General features: G+C 44.1%; 1 long non-coding RNA gene across 3 annotated transcripts in view; it reads right to left on the bottom strand.

Moving 5' to 3' along the window:
• LOC144110298 (uncharacterized) overlaps positions 1 to 22,445 on the bottom strand; it is a 273,584-nt gene that overhangs the window by 87,819 nt on the left and 163,320 nt on the right. The window contains exon 1 of one of the 3 annotated variants that reach the window (XR_013309792.1): positions 2,453 to 2,502. The exons of the other annotated variants lie outside the window; for them this stretch is intronic. This is a non-coding gene — a long non-coding RNA (uncharacterized LOC144110298). Of the gene's footprint in view, positions 1 to 2,452; positions 2,503 to 22,445 lie in introns of those variants that run through there. 3 annotated transcript variants of the gene reach the window in all.

The raw sequence follows: 22,445 nt of genomic DNA, 5'->3' as shown, positions 1-22,445 counted from the left end.
GTATTATATCCGCTGAGAATGTGTTCTGTGTCTGCCTCGAGCTCTGGACAGTTGGGACAGTGAGCTGCGTCGCGCCATCCGAACTTGGAGAGCATTAGTGGACTGAGGAGGATTTCAGTTGGAACTTTGCTAAGGACGTGTGTTTGGCTTGTTCCGTGTTCACTGACGGGTGGGGTTGGGGTAAAATAAAAATTTTGCGATTTTTTTTGTGTTCTGGTAGAGTTCTGTTGTTTGCTCTCTCTATATCGATCTTCGTTACAGCCACGTCGGCTCTAGACTAACGTTTACCGCTAATTACAATGCGACGCGTAGCGAACGCCTCTCATGGTCCGTTGTTTGCGGCTTCTCAGACCGCGCTGACTCGCTCTTTGCCCACAACATAGACAAAATCTTGCGGTTTTGAGCCTTAAATCCTGACGAAGAAGACAGACAGGTTTCCACAGGAATGCCGCCAGCACTTCTGGCAGAGCCGAAACCAAGGACCTAGCAGCAGCTAAAAGTGCCGTCCCACCGCATCTGCTTTTAAAGATTACTCGGAAAAAAAAATCGAACAAGGCACTTATGTGCCTTGAAACTATCTCGATATAACAAGCAATAAAATTATTTGGCGCCACTTTTAAACACGGATATGGTCGCTTTTTGTGGTTATCACATTGCATGTACTGCAGTAGAATTCCTGCTCAACTTCTGCGCACAGAGCAAAAAGAGAAGACAGTGAGAAGTATATGATTTAACGTACAGAAGCGATCCAGACTATGGCGTAATCAGTATGCACCCAAGATTTTTATTGCCCCAAATGATCCCTGCTCAGCCGTGCGGATTTCGACCACCCTGGTGAAAGCCAACTCTCTGGAAGCGGTGTAACATCAAGCGTCATAAAGAGTGCTGTTTAAGAACGTGGTTTTTAATCTATGACAGGCTCCGAAATAGCATTCGTTCATCCGTGAAACTACTGGCTACAGGCTGCGTGAAATACCGAATAAAAACCCTTTTAATACTACCTTTGGCCTCAAATCCTATATTTACAGCATATCTCACCTCGGGAACAGGTGATGCAAATTCTTGAGCTTTCCGATTGCAAGACAACGCGTTTATCCCGTCAGGCATCAACCAATCTACCGAGAAAGTCCAGTGCTCATCAAAGAGAATTAAGCTGACGTAACCTATCACGAACAGCTTTGTCTATATCTCGTATAGCACCTTCCTGCAACCAAAACCGGCCATTTAAGGCGTATATCTTCATAGATGATGGAACACCCACAAAATATTTTTTCTTTTGTGGCTGTTAAATTAAATATTCCCATAAAAGTACTAACACACACCACACTACAGGATGAGTCACTGATTTTACTCCCTAATTTTCGCAGAGCCGTATGTTCCTAAGTGTGCTGTATTTATTTCAATGCCGTAATACTAACACCAGCGTGAGGTGAAAACATTCTAGTTGAGTTTTCCTCTTCTACGTCTGAAACATGTATCGCATCCGATTTTCAGCAAAACATGCATCGCGTTATTTTTAAACAGCGGATTGGCACTCCTGGACTGCTGTTGTTTGTGCTGCCTTTTAAGATGCGTTTTTGGCGCATTTCTGCCGTTTGCTGCCCGGCAGGAGACGCTTTTGTCCCGTTTCCCGATGTCATTTTTTTTTGCAGGAATGAAATGTCACCAACTCCCTACGCTATCGATTCTGGCACACTTGTGGTTTCTTCGAAGGTACTCTTACACATTGTAAAGCACGAAACCCCATTGGCACTAATACAAAACAGGCTATGGTGTACCTTACGTTATCTTTCTACTCAGTTCATCAATACTTTCTGGCCACTCGCCTCTAGAGAGGTAAAATAATAATGGCTATCTGAAATATTAAACATTTTATCACTGTTTTCGTTCCCTCATTGCGATTTGAGCGATCGGCGTCTTTCTATTCGTATTTCGCTAACATGGAATTCGTAGGGCCTTTGTGTTTTTAAAGCCCAATTTCTTAGTCTGCACTTTGAGTAGCTGGTGGTACCTGCTGCAGAAAAATGTGTGTTTTACATTCGATGTCTTCCCTCTTATCCTCTATGCACGAGCGTTCATAATTGTCGCCTCGAATAGTCTGTCAATATCATGGCCAGGCAGACTACTCCAGCCACAACAGGACAGTCCCTCCAAAGTTTAAATGGCTACGACCTCTCATTTCCTGTCGCTGCTGGTGGGAAGTTACCCAATGTCTTCATTTGTGGTTGCTAACGCGGTGACAGTAACGCATCGTCTTCGATGTCATAGTTTCAGGTACCCTGCGGATAAATGTTTAATACATGCAATATACTTAGCAATACATGCTTAAAAAATGACTTTTTCGGGAACCTTTCACAAAAGTGCCGAAAGAGTTATTCTGAAGAAGTAATAATATTGTGCTTATGAAAGTGTGTCACTGAAGCTTCAAAACACGTCATTTTAATGTCCTTACCATGATGTTGTATTCCAGAACCGCACAAACTGCCTTAGTGTGTGTGTATCATTATCTTTGCTAACGGTGGTGCTGCTCATACAGGAAATATCCACACTCATTGCAAAAGTTCTTTTGACCATGTCAACTTGTGAACCATTCTGCAAAAAAACTGAAAAAAAAAATAAACATGAGACATATAGCCGTAAGTACGCAGCACCAAAAGCACAAAAAAGCGGTATCAACAGCAGTTTTAACCGAATAGCTATCTGAACTATTTTACACAAAGAAAACGCGATACAAAACTATAGATCATGAATAATATGGCAACAAGTGGTTTACGTGAATAGTGAAGAGATTTCTCTTCACTAACATTGAAACCGCTAACATTGAAACCCAGGCATCTGATCTACATAGCGGGTGTCCCAGGTCAGTGTAGAAAAGCTTTTAAAAGACGGGAGTGTTCTATCCGAAATGAAACCAGCTGAAGGGCTTTGTTATTTACATGGCCTTGTCTCCTTTGCTTTTTGTGTCTCAAACTTTAATTGTTCAAAAAACACTAATATCAAACTTTACATATATTATCTTCAGGAGAAAAGTGTCAATTGAAAAGTTCTCAATCAATTAAGCAGCTGGCTATAATGTTTGCACCAAGCTACCATTTATGCACCTTCTTGTGCTGGATTAAAAAAATTACCCCATGACCAGCTAGCTGCTGTCGCGTATCTCTCTCACAGTGCACACGCAAAACCACATCGTGGACAGTGCTCGACAGAGAAGTGCATTTAGACGCCTGGTGCATATCCTAATGCGCTTTCAGCACGCGAGTAATTTTTTACGGCCTGGAATAAAAAAAAACGTTCCCGAAGTGGTACACAGGTGCAAGCATTTCGGCCAGCTGTTGTTGAGAATCACCTACAACCTCTGAATTGGCACTTTGTTCTTGAAGACAATAATCAAAAACTGAGCTGATCAGTCTTTAATAATCACTTATCTTTGAACAGCAAGAAAGACGGCAGACAAGGCCACGTTGCTGTGGAAACCCTCAGTTGGTACCACTGAGCTAGGGAGTATGCGTCTTTTTAAATGACTGAATACAGTTAGAGGGGACACTCGGTATACTTGTATATATTGCCAAAATAAAGAGCAAAGTGACGGCTTCACTCCCTGTCGGGCGACTTAAAGAATGGCAGAGAAGAACTATGAGCATGTGACCACGGACAGCAACGAGCTGTGGGATACCTAAAGAACGCGGGGACGAAATGGAAAGCAAGCCTAGAGGTCGTAATTATTTTAATGATGACCACGCCGGTGTGACCACATTGAACTCCTTGAAATTCTAGGAGCAGCTGCATATTAAAAACTGAGAGGAATTTACTCTCGTGGTAATGTTAAAGGGTCCACGAAAAGGCTGTTTGAGGTTGGCTGTAATACGCATGCTTTATGCAGAGTATAGGCCACCGAGCTATCATGCCACGTACTAGACCTGCAAAGCGAGCCGATCATTCACAATACCAAAATACATTTTTTTTTTAAAATCACGCTTCTACGCCTCGGGGCGACCAGTCGTGCCGGGGTTTCGCGCGAATCCGCGCGCAACGGGTCATGCAGCTCGTTACGTCAGGAGCGGAGGGCTATCATTGGTGTGCCGTGTCAACTCTTTCTGACGTCACCCAGCTACCATGACCGTGGCCGGAAGCTCCCCCCCCCCCCCCCGGAACTTGGACTGAGGGACTGAGGGGGTAAGGCCGGCTGAGGAGCGCCGACATTTCAGAGCGCAAAAGTGACGAGAGGAGACAGAGAGGCACGAAAATGCGGAAATTCAAACTTCAGATCGCTCAGCGTCGACAAAACGAATTTAAAAAATTGCCAGTGGCTCAACTTCGCTAACCCTGGAATTCGACGAAAAGCAAGCACGCTTTATGAGCGTCTGAGGCTCGCCCAGGGCAGCTGCGCTACTCTCGCGACAGCCGTTCTATATATGCCCACACGACCACGTGGCTGTGACGTATCACATGGTCCTACGGCACCCCCAACGGATGTCATCACGTGGTTTCACATCATCCAATTGGATGTTCTTAAGGTCACCTAATGTCAAAGGTCAGAGGTCAAAGCTCAACTAAAGGTCATGGGTCAAGGTCAGAGGTCAAAGGTTCGACACGATAAGCGTACGAGATATGGAGACACACTGCTAACCTGGTTGGGCTGAAGGTCGTTCAAAGACATTCTCCGGCCTACCCGACGACTGCTTTAAAGCTGCTGTACGATTGTTCTTTTTCCGCATGCGCACGCGTCCTTGCGACCATGAGCACGGGCCCGTGAAGGCGCGTTGCGGATGAGGTGAAGTACGATCAAGTTTGCTGCATGCGACCGAGCGGACGACTCCGCCGTTCTAATTGGAGCGCTCGTCAGTGCAGCCCGTGCGGCAGCACAGGCATGTGCCGTAGCAAAACACGAAGATATCTTGCCGTGCGAATGTACACACATTGATATGGTGGCTCACCCGATACATATTTAGCTGCGAGATTTTTCGTAGCAGGTAAAACCGGGATCGGCTGTGATAGCCATGGGTCTTGGCGATACCGATTTTGACGTCCGCGAACGAAGTCGCAACCAACTTTGCAACACCGCAGGCAAGGTTCTGAAAGAGCGTCGTGGGAAACAATTACAGTTTGCGCTATTTCTACTTGAGAAAGTGAAAAAAGGCATTCCACCGCGATCGTGACACAACTCGTTCGACCGCCAATCGGCTAGACTCCGCTGAAGACCACCCATATATGCAACCCTTAGAACCACGACCTAAGATTCTTGCCTTCTTATATTTGAAAAGTGGCCCCATTGAAAGTTACACTATACCCTAGCATGCAGTAACAATTTCAGAACGACGACGCGATTCGTATCACGAATTCTCGGGCCCAAGGATATGGGACTATAAAAAGCTATAGGTTAGCAGCAAATATTCGGTCGTTTGTAATTATAACAAAGAAATTCACATAGCTGGGCATAGGCTAAATCATCAGTTATTCCAACTTGCACGCCGCCGCATTTTTTCATGTATTATAATTGCCTTTATTTTGTAGCTCATTCATTGATCCATACAGACTTTAGTTGTCATCTATGAACATTGGTTGTCACTGTCAAGTAAGCAGGCCTCCTTCCTGTCTGCCCACTTTACTGTTATTGCAAGAGGCACTTATCTATTCATCGATATATGAAGTGTGTGTCCGAATCGTGCATGTAATAAAATTTGATATTTTGGCACACTGTTGTCGAATACGAACCCAAATGCACGAGAACATTGTGACATTCCCAGCAATTTGGAATATGTAAAACCAGTTCCAACTGCTACACAACTGCAGCAGTTGTGCATTTCACAGAAGAGTGACCGTACAACATTAATAATTTCTCTCTGTAATGTTATTCAGACTGTTAGAAAAGCCAAAATAGAAATAGCAGAGCGTGGTGGAAATTAAAGGAGCCAAGCCATCTATCACGGCGCTGAAATGCATGGCTTTTTTTTTTTTTTTGCACAGTGACAGCGGGCGACCAGTTTTATTTCAGCAGTCATTCCTTAGCTCCTACTGAAAGAGAATTGCACAAGCGGGAATGTAAGAGTGCAAACAAGCCTGGAGCGTCGTGCTCAGAGATGGTTCATGGTGACACACGCAGAAACAAGCTGGCAAGCTGTCTGTACAACTCCAAAAAATTCTGAAAATGCCCATGTGAATGAAAAAAAAATGGTTGCTTAGTACTTAGCAAAAGGCCATACATGCCTTTTACCTTCAGTGTAAACATAGCATGAGTTGGGAGTCGGTAAACTGGCTTACAACTGAGCGGCTTCTGATTGAGGTTGGGAAAGAATATACTTCAAATATTTTGGGAAACAGGATGCACTAACCATGCACAGTGGTTACCTCAAGCAGAATTTGTAGAAATATATATACAAGGCGTAAGTTGTGTTGTTGCAAAATACAATCAATTAAAAAATAAGCATTGAAGTGTTTGTAGGGTATATATGCATATATCCTCTCATATAGCGTTACAGTAATATAGTAGGACTTTATTTCTGATCAGAGAAAAGAATGAAGGATCGTAACAGTGATCTCGGTTCCCAAAACAGCAGACAAAAGTGCGCATTGTCTGCACCACTTGTCATTTATAAACTTTTGGAACGTGCTAGCTGTTATCATTATCAACATCTTCTGCAAAGTAAAGCTTATTTCATTGCCAGTTAGGTTTTCAAACTTCCAAAGATCCTTTTCAGCATACCTTATGTTAAAATGACTTAGTCGTTAGCCCAACTGCTTGAAGATCTTTGCCTTGGCTATACCTACGTTTCGGCTTCATACAGGGAGTGTATGTGAATTTAAACAGTCCTAGAAGAGCTGCATGTATTAAGGAAACAAATGCCCTGTTTTGTGGCCTCCTTTTTCTAAACAATGCCCCAAAATGATAAGCCTCCTCAGGGCCTTAAAGGAAAACTCGTGTTACTAATGTACGGGAAAAATGAGCTGTATGAATAAATTAATACTGAGCACAAGTTTGTGCCTTTGCATGCGTTTCACTGCTGTCAATGTAAAAAAGAAAAGAAATCCACGCACAAAATTCAGAGCTGCTGTAATCTAATTTCAATTGATTATGATAGTACTGTATGTGAAATTTAGCTTTATTATAGGAGACGGAGGCACCCTTTTATAAATAGTGTAAATCCTGGCCCCATCACATACCTGGCTGGCTCTTTTCAGATGAGGGTAAGGATAAAGTGACACATGCACATAAGTCACATGCGTAAACATATGCACGTAACATTTTCACCACATCACATAACAGATGTGTCTGTGTGGCTTCGCTTGAAACAGGTTAGGATACAAGCACAAAGAAAGTACTGACACATATCAGCTCGTAATGGGGACTGGTATGGCTGACAGCAAAAACAATTATTCCAGTTCTGTTAACGTTGGCAAATAGGCCGTTCTCAAGCATGCAGACGGATGTTGTGGAGGGTAGAAATGTTGATATTGATAGTGGGATGGCAGACCATATAGCAATAAATGAAGACTAGTAAAAGGAAACAGTGAAAGGAAGGTGATTAATCAATGTAAGAAAAAGAGAAGGGCCAAGTATGATACCTTTGGAGTTGTGCGAGATTGTAAAAAAAAATAAATAAAGGCAGACTGACCAATACATAGCATTAGCCAAGTGCTGTTAGTTGGCAAGGATCACTTAAATCCCGCTCAAAACAGTATGATGCAAGACATTAATCTATAAAGGATTTTAGCGAATGCTTTCTCAAAGAGACTAAGGTGAAAGTGTATGCAACCAAGAACAAAAAGTTCACAGGAATGATTTTCAAAAAGCGTACCGATTGGGAAGCAACAATTTAATGGGCCACAACAATTTAGCAGTGTCAGAGTAAGCAGCGCTTTTCACGATTAGGAACCCACGCTAGTCATAGAAATGGTGTAAAGATTTCGTGCTTGTGACATTATCAGAACTACAAAATTTACCACATTCTGCTGTATGCACCCATGCCTCGTTAATATCCGCCCTGTAATAAATGGCTTGATCTCGGGAACTGCAAGTCTTAGTCTTCAGTAATGCAGTCAAGCAGGAGAAGGTCGCTTGGTTACTAGTGGCACCCGCAACCGTCACAAGCATGCGTAGAAGGCCATTGGTGTTCGGTCGCTGACTGTCAGTAGTCTCGGCCTAGTGCGAACGAGTCGCAAGTTTTTCTTTCCGGTCGGCGAGTTATGGACAGTTTTTATGGGGTTGAAACTTTATCAAAGAATGCATGCCTTAACATGAAAACTGCTGTTTGGACAACTGACAGGGTTTAAATGCACAAAGCCCATTGGGGCCCGCATATTTTTGTCGTGTAATATACACTGCAATGCTAACGTCTGGACTGTGGTAACCATGTACTATTACACAGCGCAAGGACTGTTGTAATTGTTTGGCGGAAAATACAGACCGAACCATATGGCTGTTGCACCCTGGAAATACCCAAATACCACTTGCAGCATACAGCGAAGTTTTCGTTAAACCTTAAACTGCAAGGCACGCCGAGTCTTTACGCTTGTACTTTCTGACTGACAAAGCACTTCTCTTTCTGATGTCAAAGTCATTGGCACGGAAATGCTCGGCGACTCATTTCCTGCCGTACTTCCTTCACTGCACATATTAATTAAGCCGCTCGCAGACTGTATAACCTTTTTGTTATAATATCACAGCTGCTTGCTTGCATCACTAATGTAATGTTTTTGAACAGAGCACACGGAAAGAAGAAAAAATACTACTCGAGTTAAAACATGTCGGGAACGAGAACTCAGCACATGTGCAAAGCAGGGAATCTGCAAATACAATCCATCAGTGAGGAAATGGGTTGAAATTAAATGCGATTTCAGCCTCAGCAGGTGGCTGCACCGGCACTGTAGGTCTTTCACAAATAGTACAACATCAGCATTGAAGGGCCACCACAGAGCAAAAGCGTATAGCACATTTTGAAAATTCAAAATAAGTCTTGTTAACGTAGTTTTGGTAATATGCACAAATATGGCCCTGACACGACCAGACGGCAAATGTGAACAGAGGTGTTTCCACAGAAACCTATAGCTGAGCACTGTGAAAGGTGCAAACAAGCATCTACATTCAAGCAAACAAATTTAGAAGGGCAGCAAACGCAAAGAAGACGATGGAAATCTAGGAAGCATTCTACATTTATCACGAATACATTCTCATAGGCCCACCATCGCCTTCATCCAGCAGGCAAATAATGTTCATTGCAGGCAGTCACAGATTAATGAAAGGAGCATATGAATGTGTGCATGTGCATTGATTGCCTGTGCTTCTAAAGGCTTCGAGAATGTCTTACACAAGCTGGTACAGCTTACTTAGGAAGGGCTAGTTAACAACTGTTCGATACCAATAAAGCCAAGTTGTTGAGCACCACGGCGACAGCAGTGTAGTGAAAGCAACAATAAATATAGGATCAGGTGCTGATTCAAATGGTACAGTTTCTATTCCGATTTGTCATGGCTCACAGAGTACTTTGAGATCGCTGCATTTTACCAATAGCCATGACAACCACGATAATGCACTTAATATTGCAAGCCTTTGTCTAAAACTTATCTTCACTCCACGCTGCTTAGCAAGAAATAAATTGTAATCACAGCATTCTACTGAAAATGGTTTTAATTTTTAATGACGATTCGCAATTATGGAAAACTCTATATGTACAGTTCTTATCCAGAATCGAAGTGTTCATATTGATAAGACACATTTGTGTATGGGTTGCTTGCTTTGTCAACCGTAAGCATCTGCAGTGCTCTTTTTTTCTTTTTATCATGAGATAAAATGAAATGCTCATGAAAAAGATCTGCACTAGTGGGCCCATACTAGAGACTTCTGCACTGTGAAACATCGGTCAATGTGTAGCGACAATGGTTTTATTCGTACATAAGTGTTCCTGATATGGTGATAACATGTTATATCCCAAGCTTAGCACTACTGCTTTGAATAAGACCATGATCACATGCAAGGGAAGTTAGATTGATTCAATTTGTGGCACAAATTTTATTGCAGAGAGGGGACCGCTTAGCCGGCAGAAAAAGAAAAGACGCTCCAGGCATGAGAGCTGCCATGCACGCTGATGTTTTCACACAGAATTCACATTTTCGCCGGGATAGCATGGCAAATTGCACTTTATGGAGCGCAATGCAGCATAATGCTGGGGACGGTTATGCAGTCCCGGCAGAAAACAGCTCAACGGCCGTGCAGCCGAGGTCGTTTTGCGTACGCAAAATACAAGTTTCAGAATGGTCTCGTCGCACACACGGTGGATGTCTATCACAGTACACAGGAGCTACGATCGATATCAGTGATGGCTACGCCGCAGCACGACTTGTGCTCGCGATCACTGCAACCGCTGCAACGAATGCGACTCGCTGCACAGCACGAAGTTCATTTCGTCTTGTCGCACCCACGGCACTTCTCAAACTCTGCATACGCCACGCGTGCACCCGAAACAGGATCTGCTGTACAGCTCTAAGTTCATTTCAGCATTCGGAAAACAAGGCGTGCGTAGTAAGCTTTTCAAACGTATTTATACTTGCAGGCGATATCATTGACTGAAGCAAAAGCACTCGTTCCGACTGCAATCGCTTTCACTACACTGACACTTGTTACGGCGCTGTGAAGCTCGCTGTATGCTCAGGAATTTCGTCCTGGGGAGCTGCTCCTCGCTGCTCTTCGTGAAAATTCTCGCGCGAATAAAGAACACTTGCAACTATCACAAACGGTTCCCAGTAAACACTGCACGACACCGGCACTGTTACGTCTTCCATAGACGGCGTAGGTTTGAAGGGCACTCGGTCAACTCGGTGTAGACGGCGACAAAACAACTTGGCGGAAACTGCCGCTTGCCGCTGTTGCACACGGTGAAGCTCGAAGTCGCTGTCAACACTCGTAATAGTTACATGCGGCCAATATTATGTGTTTCTCGGCACAGCTAACACCTACTAGGCCTGGTTCCTCACTCCACTTTGCGGGCGGCCATCTTGCTGAGGAGGCGCGGCCTGGCAACGCTGCGCTGCTACGTCACAGGACAGCAGCCAATAGCGTGATGCGACCATCCGCTCGTGCGCCAAAAAGTTGAAGTTGGCCAACTTCGTGCGCACAGGTGGATGCGTTCATGCGCCCGATTGTTCGGCACTTGCGCGGCCCTTGCGCACTGTCGCAACGACGCGTGCGCATGCAGAGGAGCAGGATAATATTTATTTTCATCGACCAAGGTAGCAGCAGTTCGTGTGGGGTTACTGCCCCATCAAGTGTCCATGAGCCCGTGGCGTTCGGCGACTTCAAGGGCTCTTGTCATAACCCGGATCTGTGTGTCCGAGTCGGAACTGAGCAATGCTGCCTCCCACTGGTGTGGATTCGATAGCTGCAAACCTCACAGAGGGGAGTCCTGAGGTCATTCCCAGAGTGCATGGAATAGAGTGGCATGTTGGCCACATAGTTGACAGAACGGAGAGTAGACCCCAGGGTATATGCGGTCATATGTCGCGGGGTTGGGGAAGGTGTTCATTTGGAGTTGCCTCCACGCAGCCTCTTGGGGTTTGGTTAGAGAAATATGTGCGGAGGGATATAGAAGTCTACCTAAGCGGTAGTACATGATTATGTCATGAAATGTAACCATACGATCTCTCGCCGCCCGCAGGACGGGCGACACCACATCCCGGCCGACGAATCCTGGGACATAATTATGGGCCGCCTCGTTCCCTGGATGGGATGAGTGCGCAGGGACCCAGATCAATAGGATAGGGCGGAGTTGGTCCTTCGTGGAGTGGAGGAGAGATAGGGTGACGGGGGATACCCGGCTTATGGTGAAATTACGAATTTAGAGTCGCTGATTATGGTTGCATGTTTTTCGGGAGAGGGGTAACGATAAGGTTGATGTGGATATAGGACAGAAGCCGGGCCTCGTAGGCGACGGTCGTTTCGAAGCCCATTCCAAGCTCGTAGAGTATGTGACATTCCTTGGAGGTGCGGGTGAGACGCTCGTACTGAGTGGTGAGATGAGCTTCCGACAGCTCCGTCACAGTGTTGTAGACCCCTAATGCCAGTAGTTTATACGGGGGGTTTCGGTGGGGTGAGATAGAGAGCAGCCTTGTATGCCTGCCTAATAATGCAGTTAACGGGGTCCCGTTCCTGACAGCTAAGGTAGAGGTAAGGGAGGGTATATGTGAAGCCACTGATAATGGACGCCGGAACAAGACGTCGGAGGTCAGCCTCTCGCATGCCTCTATGTTTAGTAGCAACGCGGAGAATTAGACGAATGGTCTGCGAGACAGAGACTGTGAGTTTAGCCAGAGTGTCGGTGTTTTTCGGATTGCTCTGGATACTCCCCAATACCCTAACGATGGATACTTCGCATATGGGTTGGCCGTCAGCAGTAATGCAGTTGGGAAGATGGACGTCGAGGCCGTGTTGACCGCGGATGAGCCGCAGCTCGGACTTCTGAGGTGAGCACGAGAGGTCGGCTCCAGCTACATGGCGCTCAGTGACATCCACCGCTTGTTGAAGTGCGAATTCAACCTCAGCATCGTTGCCTTTTGAAACCCAGAGGGTGATGTCGTCTGCGTATAAGGTATGGGAAAACCGGGGATAGTGTCTAGCTTTGAAGGTAGCGTGAGCAAGGCGACATTGAAAAGCAAGAGGGACAGAACGGATCCTTGTGGAGTGCCATTGCTACCCAAGGTGTAGGGTCAGAAACGAGAAAGCCAAAGCTAATTTCAGCTGTTAGACCAGAGAGCTAGGTGCGAATATACTCGTATGTACGGTGATCTGAATTTAGTAAAGAGAGGTTAACGAGAATAGCTCCGTGCGAGACATTGTCAACTGCTTTAGTTAAATTAAGCCCTAGAATAGCCTTTAGTCCCGCTCTCGTAGAGGTGCACACTATCTCTCGAGAGATAGCTGGAGCATATCGTCTTACGTAGAGAGATTTGAGCGCAAGCCAATCATGGTGTGAGGTAGGGGATCACTATTTTCAATATAATGATTAGGACGGTTGAGAATGACGTGCTTCATCAGTTTCTCTGTGAGGGAGATGGGGCAGAGGTGTTCGAGAGCTGGTCGCTTGCTTGGCTTCGGTATGAAAGTCACGCGTGCATGTTTCCATCCTGCAGAGATTTTACCGTCTGTCCAGCAGTCATTATTGAAGGCAGTGAGAGCCTCAGTGGACGGGTCATCTAAATTACGGAGAGTTTTGTTAGAAATGCCGTCCGGTCCCGGGGCAGAGATAGGGCGGAGCTGAGAGAGAGCCAATCTTACCTCAGCCTCCGAAATCTCCGCATCGAGGGCAAGGTTTGCACCACCCATGTAGAGAGAGAGGGTCCGGGGAATTAGTATTGAGATACCGGACACGAAGTTCATCGAGAAGATCCTGGTCTGAGCCAGGGTGTTGATGGACTATGCGGGAAATGCTGTCTCGTTGGGATGATTTCAACCGTCCGGGTGTAAAAGCTATCGGAAAAGGTGCCAGGTGCTGCTTAGGCCGAGCTGGCCACGCATTTTGTCGCAAACTTGACCCTATTGCTGGGTAGCCAATGAGAGAGTGTGCGCCTCAATCTGTTTGTCTATCTGAGCTATTCGACACCGAAGCGTTCTATTGTGGTGTTGTGTTTTTCAGCGGTTTTGCATGCTTTCGCAGGCCTGCCATAGGCGGAGCAGACGGCTGCCTCTACTGGACAGATCAGCCCTGGCAGGTGATACCTGAGTAGTAGTAGAGACATCTGCCTGGAGGTGTGAGATCCACTCGTCCAGGTAGGGGCGTTCTGAGCAAGTAGGGAATGAAACTTGTCCCAATCTGTGATTAGGCTCGGGCGACCTTCCTGAGGGTACGGAGACGTGCTGAGGGTGGTCGCGAGGCTACAGTGGTCACTGCCAAAGGTATCCCCAGTGTTGAGCTCCCGATCAATAGCACGTTTTTGCAGCATCTTAGATCAGGTGAAGTTTCAACAGACACGTTGATTCCTACGCGGGTTGGAGTGTGAGGGTCAGTAACGAGGGTGATGCCAAGTTCGTATGCCCGTAACCCCAGATTGTTACCCTTTCGGTTGGCGGCGCTGTAACCCCGAGCGAAGCGGGGGGGGGGCATTGAAATCTCCTACAATGAGCAGACCTGAACGGTGCGCGAGCTTGTTGACACGGTAAAGAAGGGGATGAAGTTGCGTCTTCCGTCTTTTGGGGAGCTATAAAGGTTAAGAATGAAGAGCCTTTGGTCGCGCCTTTTACGAGGGAGGAGTTCGAGCAAGACGCTTTCTACGCCAACGTTGTCTAAGGAGTGTTGGACGGCCGGGAAGTGGAATTGAATCTAAATTACGGTGTCGGGAGCGGTGACATCTAGGGGGGAGCATGGTTTATAGCCAGGTAGTTTCACTGGGCCATGAGCTTCCTGGAGGGCGATGATGAGTGCGGAGAGTTTTTGCACCAATAAAAGCGATGCGCTTCTCCGTAAAACACTATTAGACTGTTTCGCCATCAGGGCGTAAACCTGAAACACCACCTTAACTGCTTCCAATGTGAAAAATCACCAATTCCTTGCCTCAACCTGCAAAGCAGAAACTGTAATAACTGACGTGCCACACTTTGCTGTGCACTGGATGCAAACTTAATATCCCGGCACGTACACACTCTGAAAGCTTCTACGACTCCAACAACACAGTTCGAAATTTTGACTACAGAACCCACAATGTAACCTTGCGATAACTGAAGTGTGGTTGTAAATTTTGACAGTGAGCAGAATTAACATTTTTTGGCGCGTCTGACAAAGTGGATTATATAGTATTTGCTTATGGGCATGAGCAATATATCCCCCTCAGGCCTCCCTACTGCCGTGGCAATTCCTTCTAAGGGACTCGGCTGCTAAGTACGAGGACGGAGGGTAAAATGAAAAGAGGGTGTGATCTTAGTCTTTTTGAAGGGTAAGTCACTTCTCGCTGAGCTGACACCTTTTATGGTGGAAGATTACGCGCTTTCTTGGAGACTCAGTATATTTATGCTCTTGCACATAGTGCAATGTTACGCTGCTAATTGCCTAACCTTGCACTGCAGTAAGAAAAGTAACTTTAAGCCAGCTAGGTATAACATCACGCCTTTCTAAGAGGGGTAAGTGTTAGTCTGAAGATAGCATAAGCATATCTTAGCATGAAAGGTAGAAGTTTGCACATTTAGCAGGTAAATTTATGCTACATCTAGAAGTGCAAAATTACTCTAACACTAAACTAACGCCGACATAAACAGAGCAGTTTGCAACCCTTTGGTGCAAGTGTATACCTTCCCATGGTGGACAATGTTACTCTTCTAGGGGTACAAGACCATGCCCTAATGCAAAGGGTAAAAATACACAGGTGCTTAGAAGAATATTATTTTTTTAATGTGTTGTACTTATCAGTGGGATAATATTATTAGATTAATAAATCTTTTAGAGAAAATTACTTATAAACCAGCAGAAAAACAACCATTCCGCTGGAGGGATCCGAACCCACGACCTCCGAATATCGCGTACTGTGCTCTTACCGACTGATCTATGGCGACGGCTGTCCAATATGCTGCTTTCGGGGGTATTTAGGTTTTGCGTGTAAGCGAACCTTGAGAGTGTTCACCAGCGTCTGCTAATAGCTTAACGGGGGTCTCGGTTCTGGCAGTCTTGATGCCATAGGTAGCATAAGAGGGCTCTCGCACAGTTTCCGCCCTCGCCGTTAGATGACGTTCCACGTCATACTTTCGGTATTACAGGCAGTGCTACGTCCACCGCTATGGACGAGGGTGGCTCTGGTGAACACTCTCAAGGTTCGCTTACACGAAAAACATAAATACCCACGAAAGAAGCATATTGGACAGCCGTCACCGTAGCTCAGTTGGTAAGGGCAGCGGACGCGATATTCGGAGGTCGTGGGTTCAGATCCCACCGGCGGCACGGTTGTTTTTTCTGCTGCTTGATAAGTACATTTCTTTAAAAAAATACTAAGTGATTGGCACTAGATATTAAGAAAAAATAGAAACATTCCCCTTGCACCTTGGTTTCGGTGACTGTTGGCTTCCTTAATTTTTTTGTCAAACGAGCCCCTCACTCCATTTATCTCGTCTGATATATATATATATATATATATATATATATATATATATATATATATATATATATATATATATATATATATATATATATATATATATATATATATATATATATAAAATCACCAAAAAATTGAAGAAACATAACAGGATTTAATTCACGACGTTTCGTTTCGGCTGGAGGATCAGCCTTTTTCGAGTGTAGTACAGCGTTTGAAACACGCAGTTTTTATCGAGAGTGCGCGAGGTACAAAGTTTACAAGTTTACAGCAAAAAACGAAGAGACCAGAAAGAACATTTTTTTTAACAAAGGAACAGAGAGAATCGGTGACAATCTAAGAAGGCGTCTCCTAACCTGAATGCAGGTGTTCCCAAGGGGCCTAAATTTTTCTTTAATAACAAAAGAATAATAAGATTAAGATAATAAAAATATAAAAAGTATAAAAAAGGGGAGATTCTTTCCCACCACCTCAAGGCAGCCTTGGAAAGGCCCTCGAGGTGTCGCTCCTCTCAGCATTTTGGTGACAAGCGTGAAGGGCTCGACCCCTGTACAAGGAGAAAGCTACATTCCAGAGAAACTGGTAGGGGGGAGGGGGAGTAAAGAGGAATGCAAACGAGGCCTCTAATAAGGAAAAAGAGACGAAAAAAAGTAAGTAGTGAAAAAAGGAAAGAAGAGCCATTGCATAAGACTTGGTAATATGCATTCAGAGAAGGGTGGTGGCAACACGAGAGGATACAAAATAGGAAATTGAAAAAAGAAAAAAAAGGGGGGGATTCTTTTCCACCACCTGAGGGCTGCTTTGGAAAGGGGTGAAGGGCGCATTTTGGTGACAAGTGTGAAGGGCTTGACCCCTGTACATGCAAAAGGCAACATTCCTGAGGAACTGGTAGGGGGGAAGGGAGGGGGTTAAATAGGAATGCCAACGAGGCCTATAAAAAAAGAAGAGAAACAAAAACACACAGACAAAAAGAATAAGAAAAAGAAAGAAAATTAAGGGAAAAAGGAAAGAAGAGACATTGTACAAGACTTGGAAATATCCATTCAGACAAGGGTTATGGCAACACGAGAGAAATCAAATAATACAAGTTCCTAATCAATTCTTAGAAGGGCACTCCGTACACACGCATACAGATACAGACAAAAGACGAGGCTAACAATAAATCCAACACCAGAAACGAACTGCAATGAGTCGAAGTACAATCTACCGCAAGACAAATGACCATTCAGAGTAAACATTTCATCAATGTATGAAGCGAAGACCAACATGAGAGCAAAAAAAATGAGGGGGGATAACAGCAAATGGGTGACAATATAATACAATGCGCGACAATAAAAGACTAGAATAATACAAAAAGGGGAAAGAAAATAGCAGTAAATGTGGGACAATGCAAGCGAAAAAACTGGGGACAATGCAAGTGCAAAAAGGGAAACACGTCTAAAGCTATGCTTGTTATGCATGCTGCCGCCCGTTCTATGAGTCTGGGATAATTATTTGGGATAGTCTGGGATAATTATTATTTTAGGTGTCTGGGATAACTATTTGTTACATCTATTGAGTGTGTAAGCATGATAGCCGGTCTACTGTTTCGTTAATGCCTCTCGAGACTGTGTTAAATTTGTGAATCAGGTACGATTCTCAGCTCTCGCGGTCATAATTTGTTTTGAACCCCGATTGGAGTACAATAGCTGTAAAGTTATCGAATGGCTGCCCAGGGTTGTTGATGTGTTTTGAAAGTGGGAGATTTGGCTGTGTCCGCACATGTGATCTGTGGTTGTTGATGCGAATTCTGAACGATGTAACTGTCTGCCCTACGTACTGAGCTTTACAGGTGCCACATTCCAGGAGGTAGACAACATTAGCGCTGTCGCATGAAAAGTTACCTTTTATTTTAAATGAGAAGGATGACGCTGTGCTTTTAGCACTGGTTGTTGTCATCATCGGACAGAGTTTGCACCTAGGTTTATTGCATGGCGCGGATCCTCTGAAGCTACGGTTGCCGATTGTAGACGATGTTATCATATCCCTGATGTTCCTTGCGCGCCTATACACAATACGTGGGGGATCAGGGATAACTTCTTTCATCTTTTCACTCTGTTGAAGGATGTTGTGGTGTTTTTTAAGAATTGTGCTAACATTGGGCATTGAAGCCGAATGGGTAAGGACCAGATTGACTTGATAGTCCGGGCGGGGCTGCTTTTTGCCATTTATGAGTTCGCGCCGGTCATGCGTTGAAGCTTTCTTGACTGAATCGTCGATGACTCTGTCGTGCTAGGTCCACACGGAGTTGCTCGCAGTTTGATTCAAAGTCGCCTTCTTTAGAGCAAATCCTAAGGAAACGTAGGGACTGACTGTAAGCGATGGATGTTTTACAATGGCGAGTGTGACTGCTCTGGTAGTGTAGGTACTGGTGACGGTCGGTGGGTTTTCTGTAGACTGTTGTCTCAGGTTTGCTATTCGTGATGGTCACCTGGACGTCAAGAAAATTCATTGTCGAGGCTGAATGCGACGAGGAAAACGAGATGTTAGGATGAGTGCTGTTGAAGTCAGAAATAAACTTAGTGAATTTTTCTTCACCATGTGTCCAGACCATAAATATGCCATCGATGAATCTTCTGTAAAATATTGGTTTAAAGGGAAAGTTGTTGAGGAATTTCGTCTCAAGCACAGCCATGAATGTATTAGCGTAATTTGGTCCAATTTTGGTTCCCATTAACGTTCCACTTATTTGCACGTAGTGCTGGCCATTAACATCACAGCAAGTGTGCTGCTGTCAACCTGTTGTTTATATTCTAAGCGCTCATAAGCATAGACGACTGCGTTCATGCCATCAGCATGCCGTATATTAGTGTACAGTGAAGCGACATACAGGGTCACTAGTAGGGAATCATCTGGAATGACTTAGTCGAGAATTTCACTCAAAAAATGGGTGGTGTCCTTAACATAGGAAGGATATAAGGAAGGGATATCCCTGATGAGGCTGTCGACATAACTCGAGGTGTTTTCAGTAACGGTTCCAATTCCAGAGACAATTGGTCTTCCCGGATTGTTTTCTTTATGAATCTTTGGAAGAAGATAAAAACGTCCTGGACTTGAATATAACGGAATTAGAGCTTTTGCGATCTTGTCCTCAATTTTCTTCTTTTTTGCCAAACCTAAAACAGAATCTGAAGCTTTCTTCTTATACTCTGGCGTATGATCAGTAGGGAGAGCCTTGTAAAATGAGGAATCACTTAGCTGCCTTTGGGCCTCATCAAGGTAATCCTTTTCATTCATAACTACGATGGCGCCACCTTTATCCGCAGGTTTTATTACGATGTCAGATCAGCTGCTGAGAGCCTGCAACGCATTGCGTTCAAGCATTGTGAGATTAGGGCGATAAGAGCATCGTTTTTGAAATTCGGAAAGGATACCCTTTTGCACTGCCTTTATGTATAAATCTAGACACTTATCGCGCTGCGGAGGTGGTGCCCAATGAGTAATAGATCGAAGTTCTGGACCAGGATCTAATGTTTGGAAGCGACCATGGTAGTATTCTCTCAGTCTAAGGTTTCGGGAGAAATTATCCAGATCTTTGTAAAGTTGAAGTTCATTAATTATACCGCTAGTGGGGCAAAAGTTGAGGCCCTTGGACAGCACCATGCACTCATCGTGTGACAAAGTTACTGACGAAAAATTAACAACATTGTTTGGTGTAGATTTGGTGACTTTTAAGGTTGATTGACATGAGCCTGAATTAGGTGAATGATTCTTATATCTGATGCAGAGGTTGGACTACCGGTTGAAAGGAGCTGACAAATTTCTGATTCTGACGAATGGAGCTGCAGAGGAACCCCATCCCGAAAGAACTTCCTCTCTCTCTGAGTTAGGAGTGAAAGCTGTTTCTTGTTTAGAAATAGCTCTAAAAGTGCAGTTTCCTTATCGGTCAGATGAACGTCTTTGTGTAGCTGTGCTTCCTTGAGCCTCAAAGCGTCCAGACAAGACTTATCATGTTGGATTACATTATCCACTGGTTCTCTTGATGCTTTCTGAAGTACGTCCTGCCAATGGGTTTTTAGAGGAAGCGATAAGTCCGATGTGGCTGGTTTTAAATATATTCTCATGCCTTTTGGGATGATATTTGCATGGCTATACAGGTCTAAGGTTTTCACATGATGTTCGTATCTAGCTCTTTTTTCTACAACCTTTCTTAATGTTAAAAACTTTTTCGGTACAGAAGTTTCAATCAGTTCACTTTGGTCTTTAGCAGATAGTCAGTTCTTGGATGAATTTTCGACGACGTCCTTGTAGCTCCGCAGGCAGTAGCGCGGCTTTGGCTCAGGGGTCGCAGTGGATGGATTCTGCGTCGGTGGCGGTCTGGGTGTTTTGGGAATGCCGTGGACATGGTCAGACCACGTTGCTTGTGCCCTTCTAGTAGATTTCCGGAGCAGGATCTGCTGTAGGTGACCCGCTAATATGGCCACACCTTCAAAACTGGGATGCAGGCCATATGCGGCCATTACTCCTGCAGGTGGAAGCCACTCCACCCCAAGGTCCATGTAAAAGACTCCTCTTGTGCGCTGGCAGTGCTTGCGCAGCATGGTGTTGAGCTCTGGAATGTAGCTTCCTCCTTGTACAGGGGTCGAGCCCTTCACGCTTGTCACCAAAATGCTGAGAGGAGCGACACCTCGAGGGCCTTTCCAAGGCAGCCCTGAGGCGGTGGGAAAGAATCTCCCCCTTTTTATATATATTTATATTTTTATATTTTTATTATCTTAATCTTATTATTCTTTTGCTATTAAAAAAAATTCAGCCCCTTGGGAACACCTGTATTCAGGTTAGGAGATGCCTTCTTAGATTGTCACCGATTCTCTCTCTTTGTTAAAAAAAATAAAATGTTCTTGGTCTTTTCGTGCTTTGCTGTAAACTTGTAAACTTTGTAGCTCGCGCACTCTCTATAAAAACTGCGTGTTTCAAACGCTGTACTACACTCGAAAAAGGCTGGTCCTGCAGCCGAAACGTCGCGAATTAAATCCTGTTATGTTTCTTCAATTTTTTGGTGATTTGATATTATATTGACCAAATCAGCTGCCAGAAATCACTTTTGATATATATATATATATATATATATATATATATATATATATATATATATATATATATATATATATATATATATATATATATATATATATACATATATATATATATAAACCATAGGCTCTCTGGAAGTGTAGGCAGTGTCGAAATGTTCAGATAAATCTTTCATGTAAGATGGGCTGTGTGTGTTGTGTTGAGCTGCAGGTACTACTGCAGAATGCACACATATGATTCATAAATGAATTGGAGAAAGAAATATACCGTAGTATTTATTTCGCCACATGCTACACCAGAATACAGCAATTGCCCTGCCAGTATTCCCCATAGAGGAGGGGCAGTATGTACCATGCATTTGACCTGCACAAAGAAGAAAACATGTAATAAATTTTCTAACTACAAATCTTAGTACGAATTGTTCATGCGTTAATTCATGTCTAAAAACGTAAACTGCACCAAAAAGAAGAATAAAGAGAACAACAAGTGCTGGTTTTTAGCTGCTTATTAAAGAGAACCGAAATCATAAAAATTTATACATAAAAAAAACATGTCCCAAATGATAGCTACTTATTCGCACGCATATGGTCATATGATCGCTAACGAACTGGCTTCTCACGAAAAAAATTCACGGTGTGGCCAGCAAAGTAAAAACTACTAAGAAAATAGAAAAATCCAGAACATTGTTCCTAGCTGCAGGTTCAAACTGTAGGCATCCCGGATGCCGGACTACTGGGAGGTTCGTGTCAAGAAAAGGAAAAATACGTGTATGAAATAAAAGCTGGTAAAACGTGAGAAAATAAAATGCAATTTAACAAATTCTTTCCTCCATCCTCCTGCATTTAGTTCAACATATTTTCTTTTGCTTTCATTGGATAATCATGTCTTGTTCCCTGACCTGCACTTCTGCTCTTGTTAGCTGTTTTTCCATTGCAGCATCTAAGAATTTGCATTTCTGCTTTGAGAATTTGCCTTCCCAGCGGTCTAATTTCTAGAGTGGCTAACGTTTGATGCAGCCCCTAGTAACAATATGGATTTGGTGTCACTATATGTTTTGTAGTCGATGGTGTGAGTTAAAAGGGAAGTGTAGGTTATTATCTAACTGTCAGTGAGTGATATCGCCAGCTGCATTTTCAGTATGTTCTGCTTTCCCTGCATACATTACTGTGAATTCACTTCCCATTAGTTAACAGCAGGAAGCTTGTGTCAGTGATGGCATTTCTGGGTGCATACCATTGTCGCTGCCTTTTGATAAAGTTTATATTCCTGGAGAAAGGCTTGCGCAATACAGAAACACTACATGCTATTAA

This window comes from Amblyomma americanum, chromosome 11, assembly GCF_052857255.1.
Source record: "Amblyomma americanum isolate KBUSLIRL-KWMA chromosome 11, ASM5285725v1, whole genome shotgun sequence".
Classification (NCBI taxonomy): Eukaryota; Metazoa; Arthropoda; class Arachnida; order Ixodida; family Ixodidae; genus Amblyomma; species Amblyomma americanum.
This window is presented reverse-complemented; position numbering and strand designations above follow the sequence as displayed.